This window comes from Oryza sativa, chromosome 1 (genome assembly GCF_034140825.1).
Source record: "Oryza sativa Japonica Group chromosome 1, ASM3414082v1".
Taxonomy (NCBI): domain Eukaryota; kingdom Viridiplantae; phylum Streptophyta; class Magnoliopsida; order Poales; family Poaceae; genus Oryza; species Oryza sativa.
The window spans coordinates 40,268,851-40,280,735 of NC_089035.1; the positions used below are offsets into that span (position 1 = coordinate 40,268,851).

General features: G+C 45.8%; 1 long non-coding RNA gene across 2 annotated transcripts; it reads left to right on the forward strand.

Moving 5' to 3' along the window:
* Positions 1 to 2,565: 2,565 nt before the first annotated feature.
* Positions 2,566 to 8,555, forward strand: LOC9266385 (uncharacterized). Of its 2 annotated transcripts, none has more exons than XR_001543472.3 (10): positions 2,566 to 3,020; positions 3,359 to 3,505; positions 3,883 to 4,074; positions 4,293 to 4,430; positions 5,113 to 5,416; positions 5,512 to 5,924; positions 6,036 to 6,154; positions 6,247 to 7,229; positions 7,844 to 7,930; positions 8,216 to 8,555. It is a non-coding gene; the product is annotated as an uncharacterized lncRNA (long non-coding RNA). The 2 variants fall into 2 exon arrangements; XR_001543475.3 differs by having other exon boundaries at positions 2,598 to 3,020; positions 4,333 to 4,430.
* The last annotated feature ends 3,330 nt before the right edge of the window (positions 8,556 to 11,885 follow it).

An 11,885-nucleotide genomic window follows, 5' to 3' on the forward strand; every position in this document is an offset into this window, starting at 1 on the left:
TGCTCTTCCTCCTCCTCCTCGCCGCCGCCGCCGCCGTGATGGGGACGCATTGCTATCGCCGGTGGGCGGAGAGGGAGAGAAGGGGCTCACAGGTTTACGCCTTCGCCCCTTCTCACCCTTCCACACGGTTGTCGCCCACCTCGCCGCTGACCACGACGACCTCCTCCTGCTTCCCCCCTCCATCCCCTATCTCCTCTTCAACCTCCCCGACCCCGCTTCCGTCGCCGCCGTCACCGAGACCCTCTGCCTCGCCTCCCGCCGCCTCGTCTTCCTTCTGCCTCGCCTCTCGCCGCCTCGCCGCTATGCTCCGCCTGCTGCTCCTCCTCCTTCTCGCCGCCGCTTGCCAGTTTACGCCCTTCCGCTCAGTCGTCACCCATCCGCGCGCCCGCCGGCGTCGGCTCCCAGGTGGAGGGATGCGGCGGCGGGCCACATCTCGCTTGCCGGCTCCGCGCAGCCCGGCGCCGAGGCGGGCGTGGGAGTATTCGGCGAACGCGAGGGCAACGGCGGCAGCACAAGCGAAGAAGGGAGGAAGGAGTGGTGGGAAGGGCCGAGAGACGTGGAGCAGGCGGCCGGCGACCACCACGTCAGCTCCGGCAACAGGCGGCAAGGAGCCGCCTCGTCACCTCGTGCTCTCCACGGCAAGGCAGTGCAGGGACAGGAAGGAGGACCCGTCGCGCGTTGGCCGAGGTGGGGACCATGTGGAAGATGGGCAGACGGCCTCGACCCCGGCGAGCGCGCAGGCGAGGGAGACAGGGTCGGAAAGGTCGACGGCGAGGTGGTGGGTGAGTGGGAACGTGAAGAAGTAGACGGCGTGGGCGGGGCCGGTGCCGAGCGCCATCGCGGGGAGGCCTCGGTACAACGCCCTGACGCCGCCCTCGCCGTCGAGCTAGGCCCGTCGTCATCGCGTCCAACTACCACCTCGTTCCAGAGCACCGCCTCCCCGCGGCGCTCGAGGACACCGAGGTGGCTCTCCTTTGGCTCGCGTCGCAGGCGCCTCGGCGGCCAAGGAAGGTGGAACGGCCGAGAGAATCCTGTTAAAACCTCTAATCACCCCAAAGTGTGATTAAAAGCCTCAAATCACCTCAAAGTGGTATTTCATTAAGAAGCCACCTCTATAAAGTGGTATTTTTATAAGGACATCCTATGGGGTGGCATCCTGTTAAAGCTACACCTATAGAGTGGCATATTGTTAAATTTATAGTGCTCGCGTTATCTGTACGGCTGTACCGTTCGTTTGTTGTGTATTGCGGGAACACGATTTGCACCGAAAGTTTGGAAATTTGCCTCTTCAATAAAAACTTTTTTCATAAAAAGAATTGTATTGATAAAAAAAAGAAGTGTAACCTCGCAACCAGCCCTAATGGCGCTGAGATCCAACAGGTTAACATTGTGCTAAGTCTTCACTAATAAGAAAACATTGTGCTAAGTCCATACCACCGCCGTGGCTACCTCGTCTCGTTATCGGGTCAACGTAGCAAATGGGTGTACGCCATACCACTTGGCGTTGAACCACCGACCTCAACACAAGGGCTACTATAGATTTAACTTACATTCAGGAGATGCTTGAAAAAGTTAAAACAATCCTATCACATACTTCCTCCTTTCCAAAATAACTCAATTTAGTATGGGATGCGACTCATCATTTATTCTTCAGATTCGTTGTCCTAGGATGGGTCACATCCCATCCTATGTTGAGTTATTTTGGGATGGATGGAGTATAAAATCACAATGTCATTGTAGCATATGGTTACCGATGCTTGTTAGTTTTAATTTAAGTGAATTGTAATTTGGGCCACATTTTATTGCTAAAGTTATATTTTGCACTACCTTTAAACTAACCTTATTATTTTTGGATTGGATAACTGTGTTTTTTTTAGTTTGGACCACCCAAAAAAACTTAATTAAACACAGATGAACTTCTACATCCCTATACAGGCTGTATTTTCACCATAAATAGATGGTAGACATAGAATTGGGTGGTTCAAAGAAAAACTTTATTTAACAATAAAGAGTGGTTTAAACTACAATTTACTCATTTATTTTTTAGGCATGGATTTGACCAACAGTGTTATTTAAATATCAAATCACGTATTATCTTATTGTACCTTTTCATTTGTGTCCTTTTTACACTGCTAATAGAGTAACGGGAAAAGCCAGAAGGCTTAGGGCTTGTTTGGTTTGAAGCCAACTTTTACTTTACTACAATCTTGGTAGTGTCATAAGCTTGGTAAGTTTTGGCACTAACAAATTGAGTAGTATTAAGATTAAACTTTATGGTAAAAATTTGGGTAGCAAACCAAATATGTATTTACTACTATTGAAGTTACAAGAATTTAGTAGCACAATAACCAAACAAAGCCCTTAATTACTTTCGGTCAAAACTAACAAATATTAACCTCTCTAAAATCGAATTTGGTAGGATTTGTGAAGATTTAATGCGCCACGTCAGTCCACCTTTTGCAAAAGAACCCCGCTCGTTCAGTTAATTCCGCACCAGGTCCCCGCTACGGCTCTACGTCCACCGTCCGATCTCGCGGTAGGTTCGATCTTACCGTCCATGTGTCTCACTGTGACGGCCTTTCCACACCGCTCCCCCACCACCACGCGCGCCGCCTCGCCCCACCTCGCGCCGTCGCCGCCGCCGCCGCAGCTCCCTCCTGCTCCACTCCCTCGCCCTACTCCAGCTGCTGCCTGTCCCTCCCACCGAGCAGCCGGATCTCCCAGTGAGTAGGCCCGGGCCGCCAGATCCGGTGACCCCGGTCTCCTCGCCGGTGTATCCGGCGCCGCAGGGAGGGACGAGAGCCGCCGGCGCTGCCGCCCTTTCTCCTCTCTCATCCCTGCCACGCCACTGCCTCCCTCGCCCTAGACCTCTACGCCTCGATCAGTGCGGTGTAATATGGCTCGGGGACCGTCTGACTCATCGACCTTGACAGAAGGTGAGAAGGGAGGGGAGAGCGCCGACTCGGCCACGACCGCGACGAAGACAGCCGCGGCTCGGCGTCGGCAACGACGGCTACCTGGTCGTTCCTGCTCTCCTTTTTCCTTTTTGGTTCTAGCTCAGTGCCATGAGAAGGAAGTGGCTGGACCTTAGTTCTTGATGACGATTACAACCTTGATTTGCTTATAATGTGTGTAAGGCATGATTTAGTTACAGTGTGTAGGTTGTGCAGAGAAATTTCCCTCGGCATGTACTTCAACACTGTCATGTGTGATCAAACTGTTTAGTTTGAAACAATGCACACTGCTACTCACATTTCTCTATGCTGCGATTATTTATTTCAGTTAGGAATTGCATATACAACTTTGGAGGGCAAAACGATAATGTTGATAGGTTTATTTGTTACCATTTGTGCTGCAGGGCGTATTTTCATATTCAGACAGTTTTGGAAGCTGCAAGTACACATGGCTTGCCTCTTGAATGTACATCAAAGGAGTTTTTTATATGCTGCTGTACTGTGTTCCTTTCACTGATGTGTGCTATATGCTCCAAGCGCATAAATTACAGGTATGTTCCACACCAATTTCCATGTGGTTTATGGTTGTCCATCTACTATATTTCCTGAAATTTCCATGCTTACATATTTATATTAGCTACTTAGCTCCAAAGAAGTCTGTACCACTATTTGCCATTATCTCTGTTCAGTTATTTCATTTTGTAATCTTATCTTCTCGATTGGCAATGATGTGTTGTTTGCATCTGCTTGAAGCAGATATACTGCATGCATGCTTCAGCTTCACATCAATGTTGATGTAGTATGTTATTGCTCATCTAATATTTGGTAGCATTCTTCATTCATTAATATTTCATTTATCTCAGTGAAGACTTTCATTCTGTCCACCATTATTGCTGCTCAGTTTTTTTCTTTCCAACTATATAAACAGTGTTCTAAAAATCGCCATTAGGCGGCACCTCGGCGCCGTGATTAGCCCCTCGGTGGCGAGTTCGGCGGCTGCCCTGCCGCGACGGTCAACATCGGTCCACCTCGGCGCCTAGGCGGCCTAGGCACGGTGGCGACTAGTCGACGAGGCGGCCGACTGAGCTAGCTATGCGGGCTGCTGTGGCGGGTATATAAGGTGGGTGCATCCTGGCTGCTTGACTTAATCCCAAAATCAGAGTGCGTGAAGGGGCGGCTAGGGTTTGGAGCTGCCTTAGGACGGTGCGCAGGCGCAGGCGCAGGCGCAGCCGCCATAGTAGTTTGATCCGCCGGCAGCTCAGCTGCTCTGCTTCTCTCCGCGACCAAGCGACTAGCCTACCATCCTCTGTTCTTTTTCACACGGTCGTGCTTGCGCAGTTGTGCCTCGACTCGTCGATGACTCTGCTCAGGTGCTCAGGTGCTCTGCTCTGCCCCCATCCTTCCTGCCAACCACCGTGTTCTGCTCCAAGCTGCCGACACCAGCACCACCATGGTGAACACTGGCGAATCGAGCAAGTAAGCCATTCTCTTTGCTTTGCTGCTCTCTACCCTCTACTCCTCTGAGCTCGTCTCAAATCTCAATATTCTAGTATTACTATGTGCTATGCTCTGTTACTCTACTCTTTACTTCTTTAGTATTTACTTGATCTAAATGTTCTTGTACAAATTGCTCTTGTTTTTGTTGTGGGTGTGGCTGGTGGTGGTGGATTGGTGTTGATTGCTTGCATTACAATGCTTTCTTGCTGCCTTGCTGGAATGCTTGTGCTTGCTTGCTTCGTGCTGGACATGCTATTTGTGGTGGTGGATTGGCTGGTGGTTTTGGGTGGATGCTTGTTGCTGCTGTGTATGTTTGGGAAGAAGGGAGGGGGGGGGGGTCATTTGACTATGTAAGTATTTAGTGATCTGTCATCTGTGGCATGAAATCAAGATATGCATCGTACAACCTCAGAAAGTGTCTCAATCAGTCAATTGTGTGATGAAATTGATATAATCTCAGATTTAGATGTTCAATAATTTACTAATTTTGGTCCTCCTGTATATGCAAATTGTCTCATCAACCACCAGTGTTACTGGGGTAACAGAAGTACCCTATCCTCATTAGAGGAACTCCAATGACATGGGATGGGAATGAGGCAAAACATTCAATGAATCAAACAAAGATAGGGTCCAATGCTTATTATGTGGTCACAAAATGCAGGATCAAAGAACATATTGGCCACATTATACCATGCAAAGTCTATTCACATCACAAGACATTGGCCTTGATGAGGAAGCACACGAAGAAGAGAGATACCATAAGGCCGGGTGTGACTAGATTTGCTTTAGCATTTCTAACCTTGCAAAGCTTGATTGAGAAGAAGCGTGAGCTAAGGGCAATGGCGCTTAGTGTGGAGTGGGATTGTGGGAACAATGCACCCGCACTAAAAAAAGCAAAAGGCAAGATAGCTACCTCTACACTAATGAGTAGGACCTTTTGGAATGATGTTTCTCAGTGTTTGAAGGTAATACAAGCATCCTAACCTTATACCATGTGCTGTCCTGCATGTTGATCAATCAATATTTGCATAATTGACATGTGCTATTTCATCTCTTGCAGGTTTTTGAGCCATTAGTCAAAGTACTTCACATGGTTAATAGTGATGGTCTATCCTGACCTTCATCTGTGGACAAATTCTAGAGGCAAAGAAGGAAATCATGGTAGCTGCAAAAAACTTGGAGAACACCTACAATCCCATCTTTGAACATATTGCTAAAAAGATGGAGGGTAGGCTTGATGCTCCACTGCATTTGACAGCATATATATTGATTCCTTATTACACTTACCATGATCAATCTATCTTTTTGGATCCTTCTATCATGGATGGTTTCTTTGATTGTATTGAAACCTTTTATGTGGTGATGATGATCTTCAAGCTCAAGTGATCAATGAACTTCCCAAGTTTAAGGACTAGCTAGGGGCATTTGGGAAACCTGCTGCGGAACTGGATGTCAAAAATCGCATTTCTCCTGGTAATTTTCTGCTGCAACTACAATCTGCATTATATTTGTTCCATGTTGCATTGCTGTGTCATTAACTCGTTATTTCACTATTTGTTAAATGATAAATCATACTTCTTATAGCTGACTGGTGGGCAGCATATGGATGCCATGTTCCTAATTTGCAAAAGATGGCCATAAGGATCCTCTCCTTGACATATAGTTCCTCTGGTTGTGAAAGGAATTGGAGTATTTTTGATATGGTAACTTGTCAACCTTACATGCAGATGCAGTTAGCACTTTGTTTAGTTGCTACTTTCAATTAAGTATTTACTTCGTCACTTCTGAATCATAGGTTCATACAAAGAAGAGAAATAGGCTTGGGGCTGGTCGCCTAAACAACTTAGTCTATGTTCAATTCAATGCAAGGTTGCTGAAAAGGGCTGAGAAACGCAATGGAAAAATAACAAAGATGTGCTCCTAGCTACAGATGCATTCCATGCGCAAGGGTGGATCACTGATGGTGGAGATGAGGAAGATATTGATCCCATTTCAGGACTTCCATTCAGTCTCATCTATGAAGCAAGTGGGGCTACTAAAGCCATGCAACCTCGTAGGAGTGCTAGAGTGAGGGAGCTTCATGAAGATGATTTCAATTCTGGAGAAGAAGATGAGGCCAATGAAGAGGGTATTGACTTTGAGTCTGACAAGGATGAGATCGTTCCAACTAAAGTTTATGACCAGGAGGATGAAGATTGACTCAATCCTTGATGATTGATGTAATGATATCAATTTTGCTTGCTTAATGGCTACCTCTGTTTCCTCTACTATGCTTATTTTGTCCAAGACTTGTGAGAGTTGAGAAACTGAGAACTCTGGTTTAGTTTCATTGTGCTGATATGGTGTATTAGAACTGCTATTTGGCTTTTCCGCTTTGGCATATGTAGGTTAATTATTCTGAATTTTGGATAATCTGCTTCAACCTTCAATGTTTCATTGCTTCTTGCACCTTATTCTTGTTGAGGTGATACCGTATTTAACCATTTGTACTACTGTCCTGAGTCCTGTGGAAACAGTGGTGATTCAACCAAGGAACCAAAGCTATAAAGGTACATTTTCTCTTACCAACTTATTTTTGTATTGCACTATTGCCAACTTAAAAGTTGACAATTTTAATTATACTAGCTTAACTGACTATATGATTATTTTTCCATTGCATTGCTGGCATGCTGCTTGTTGATGATGAGCTTCTTCACTGAGCTGAAGGCCTAAGCCCTGGAATTGGAGGTGCAAGTTGCTATGTTCAGCCTTTGGCATGTTGGCACCATCAAACAAAAGGTAATATAAAATATTCAAATCCTAAACACATGTATTTTCTCCAAGTTGGCTGTTGGCATGCTGCAATTTGCTATGTTATATAAATGAAATTGATAAATTGGCTTAGCCATTGGATACAAGTTGCCTGCTGACTCCTCCCTCCCTAGTCAGACCTAGGCGCCACCTAGTTGGCCCTAGGCGCTAGGCACCACCCTCCCGCCCAACTAGCGTCTAGCGTCTTCTTGAACACTGTAGATAAATGCCTAGATGGGGAAAGGACATTCTCTGTACAAAAGAGAATGTTCATTTTTTTTAAGTAGCACAGCATCATTTTTTTTTTTAGATTTTATAGAATGTCTTAGCAAATTTTAGAGAGGTTATGAGTCAACCTTTGATGCCATATTTCTGTACAAAAAAAGATGAGCACCAAAAGAATAACATGTTGTTTAAAGAAAATGTAATTGTTGCCAGTCTCCAGATTATGACTATACACACTTTTAGGATATGTCTCGGACCCGATCATTTTCATTAAAAGGAAGATGACTCCAATTTTGAGTCTTGAAAACATTCGGTCTCTAGAATAACCTTGATTTATTCATGCTTCATGACATACCTCTATATTCCTTTTTTATTAGGTCGCAACAGAAAATGGATGGATTGGATCCATCATGGAGAGATGATTTCCTGTTCATCTTTTAAACGGACACAAATTTCATTTAAAGGTACATTTCAATTTAGTTTGCGCATCAACTTGTTCAATGGCAATGTTTTCCTAAACATATCCTAACTGTATATTGCTCACGATGCAAAGGTAAAGCAATATCATGAGTCAAATCTTTTTATATTTTATCTTTGAATTGGTTTGCTTTAATATATACATCTCTGTGCTCAGAGATAGATTATTTCATTGTTTAGTTTATCAATCTTTTTTATACATGTTTTATTTCATTATTTGTGAAGCCATGCTTTTGAATCCTAAAATTTGTGTAACCGATCTGTTTCGCAAGGTTGCTGTGGTTCGTCAAACTAAGTGTAATCTGCTGCCGCTGTGCTCTACAAAGCTCATTGTTTCAACGTTGTGTATTTGACGGCTACTGACAAAAGGACCAGGGCAGAAAAAAAATGGAGCCTACATGAAGAAATATGCAATATAGTAGTATAACTATAAGACTTCTGTTATTGCATCCATGTTTTTGTTAACTGATCATGCAATCTTTAGCTCATAACTTGTGGTAGAAAAATTGATTTCATGTGTTTAAGAGTGTGATGCGAGGCTGAAAACACTCTGTATAAATGGTTGATACTATATTTTTTTAGCTGTACTGACGTTCCTATTCAAACTTTCTACTACCACTGTCCATTCTGGTTCTGTATCACATGTATGCTTAGTTACACTACATTTTGGGACCGATGTAGTATACTTTTTTAGGTATACCGACTGATAGCAGTAACTGCACATCACGGAGGATTGTTATTGAGTACTCCCTCTGTCCCATAATATAGCAACCTAGTATTTGGATTGGATATTTTATAGTATATCGAATCTAGACAGAAGAGTGTCTAGATTCATTGTAATATGAAATGTCCTATCTGGTATTAAGTTGCTATATTATAGGACGGAGGAAGTAGCTCATTGTCAAGAATTATATATATATATCCGTGTTCGTCTCTCTCGTCGAATCAGCCTAGTCATACCAGTAGACATGTACCATATTATGTACCATATTTATCTGTTGTGCACGATATTGAGTGCCAACCCTTGCATCCAATCATATTAATATGTTTATATATGTAGTTAATATTATTATTTTTTGGACGGTGTAAAAATAATGCTAGATTCCGTGCTGACCTGCATAAGAGCCGATCTACCCCTACCGCACACTAATCACTTGTCAATTTGTCATTCCTAACTAATATCGACTCGTGTTCTCTTTAGCAATCGATCACTCATACGAATTACGTGCAAATAAAATCTTATATACTCCCTTAATTCTAAAAAAAAGGTCAACCTAAAATTTAGATTAAATTATGGATGGGATATAATTAGTACAACGAATCTTGATAGAACGGAGGGAGTAGAAAATAGCAACTGGAGTAGTACAATTAATTAAGTTATACACATCAAGAACGCCGTGATCTTTTGATCCATCACGTCGAAGCTGGAAGCCTCGGGAGGCAGAAGGAAGCAGCGGCCCCAGCGGCCGAGCGTGGCCGTCCGAAGCCCTCCGTCTTTGCCGTACTTGAGGCGGAACATCCGCACGTACATGAGCCGACTCGCCGTCGCCGCCGGCTGCTCCACGCACTCGAGCAGACAGAAGTTGCTGTCGCTGCCCATGTAGTGGAGAGCGACCCCTCGGTGCCGCTCCTTGTCCTTGCAGAAGAGGACGTCCTTGCCGATCTTGCACGACGGGACCCGCCACCTGCTGTCCCGGCCTCTGATGCGCGGGGCCGGGACGTCGGACGAGCAGAGGCGGCCGGGCTTGTCCGGGTGGCGGCAGATGCCAACCCAGGCGTCCAGCTCGGCGTCGTAGTGTCCCTGACCCTGGAACGGCAGCATCCAGCAGCCGTAGTCGGTCCACTCCAAGCTCTCCGTGTCGAAGCAGAAGGTGGAGCCCGCGTGCAGCCACGGCCAGCCACGGCTCAACGTGGGGAAGAAGGGCACGTCCTTCCTCGCCACGGACACGAAGAAGGCGCGGCCGTTGGGGTGCGCCGCGTAGGACGTGATCCTCGACGGGTCGAACGGCGGCGCCGCCGCCGAAGCGACGCTGCTCCACGACCACCACCCGTCGCCGCCGCTCGGGAAGAGCACCTGGAAGCTGACGGCGCGGCCGCTGTCGCCGCCGCCGTCCAGGGCGTACAGCCTGTCGCCGACGGGGACGAAGACGGTCGAGCAAGACGGCAGCGTGCTGTCACCCTCACCCGGCGGCCAAGCTGGGCCGGCGGAGACTGCCTGTGCCCGGGCATCGTAGGCCGGGATGGCGGCGCGGGTGGGCGACGGGTGTGTGGCGATGATCTTGGTGCCGAGGGCCTTGAAGAGCATCGCCTGATGACGCGGCGCCTTCACGCGGAGACACCGGCGGGAAGGCAGATACTCCGTCATCCTCTCTAACGCGCTGTCGTCGCCGGAGTCGTCGGCTTCGAAGTAGTACTCGTCCATATCGATTCTGCGGAAGCCGTAGCCGTGCTTGGAGTCATCCAGCACCAAGTACAGGCGCCGTTTCCCGCCGCCGCCGCCGCCGCCGTCGCCGTGTGATGACATGCTGCGCTCTGAACCCGTCTTCTGTTCTACCCACGTGTCACGGTGATTAATCGGGTTCCCTCCTCTGCTTTCGTAATTCGTATCGCGCTGATCCCGTGCTATATCGTGACAGGTTATATAGGAGTAGACACGTAGCTAGGCTGCAGTGCAGGGTCCGAGTCGGAACCGTACTTATTAGTTCTACCGACCTTAACTCCTAGGGAGACGCCATGCCAGCTTTGCTACTCCATTTGGACCAACTCCAAAATACAGCCCATAACTTGTGCGCACAAGTCCTTTTGTTCCACGGCCCACCGTGCCGGCACGACCCCATCTCGGCCTGTCACCCCTTCTAAAAATCTCTCCCGTTTGCAAATACTGCTACTTAACATCAGCCGTTGCCAGAATTAAAATATTAAAAACTTTTATCGAAATTTATTTTTTACCATACAATTAAATCGCTAAAAACATATATATATAAAATTCTTGACAATGAGCTACTCAATACCAATCCTCCGTTATGTGCAGTTAGTGCTATCAGTCGGTATACCTAAAAAAGTACTACATCGGTCCCAAAAATGTAGTGTAAAGCATACATGTGATACAGAACTAGAATGGACAGTGGTAGTAGAAAGTTTGAATAGTAACGTCAGTACAGCTAAAAAAATATAGTATCAACCATTTATACAGAGTGTTTTCAGCCTCGCATCACACTCCTAAACACGTGAAACCATTTATACGCACGAGTCACTGCGTGCGGCAGAGATTTTTGGGGGTAGGGATGAAAACGGATATTCCGATCGGATATGATACCTTTCAGATTGGATATTTCTCGGATAGTTCGGATGTGGATACAAATACGGATATTTTCTCCCAGATACAAATTAATACGGATATGGTACCTGGGTTTCCATCAGATACGGATAATCAGTGGCGGACGCAGGATTAAAATAAAGATGGGGGGCGAAGATGCTATTCTCAATAAGAACAACTAAACGCAAAAAATACCATATTTATGTTGTAATTATATGTTATATAAACATATAGTATAATCAATAAATTAAGGCAAACAAAAAACAAAAATGATATTAAAATAAAGTAATAATTTTTGCGCCATATTCATCATACATAAAAAGATACTAGTAAACATATCAATTTGTAAATATGAGTCAATTCAGAAAGCATAGTTGATAGATATCTTTTAAAAAATAAATATATGAAAAGATATCGCATACCCAGAATAAGATAATTATTATTTTGCTTAGAAGGGAGAGAGAGAGAAAAACATTAGGCACCTAACTATAGTAGGGGACGGGGGTGAGTAGTGTCGAGGAATTGACTCAGGAAAGCATCACATACGCAGGATTAAAATTGGACAGTTGGGCTGCTTATTTATGGGCTAATTGCAAATTGGATGTGGTGGTAGGCAGCCCAAGAAG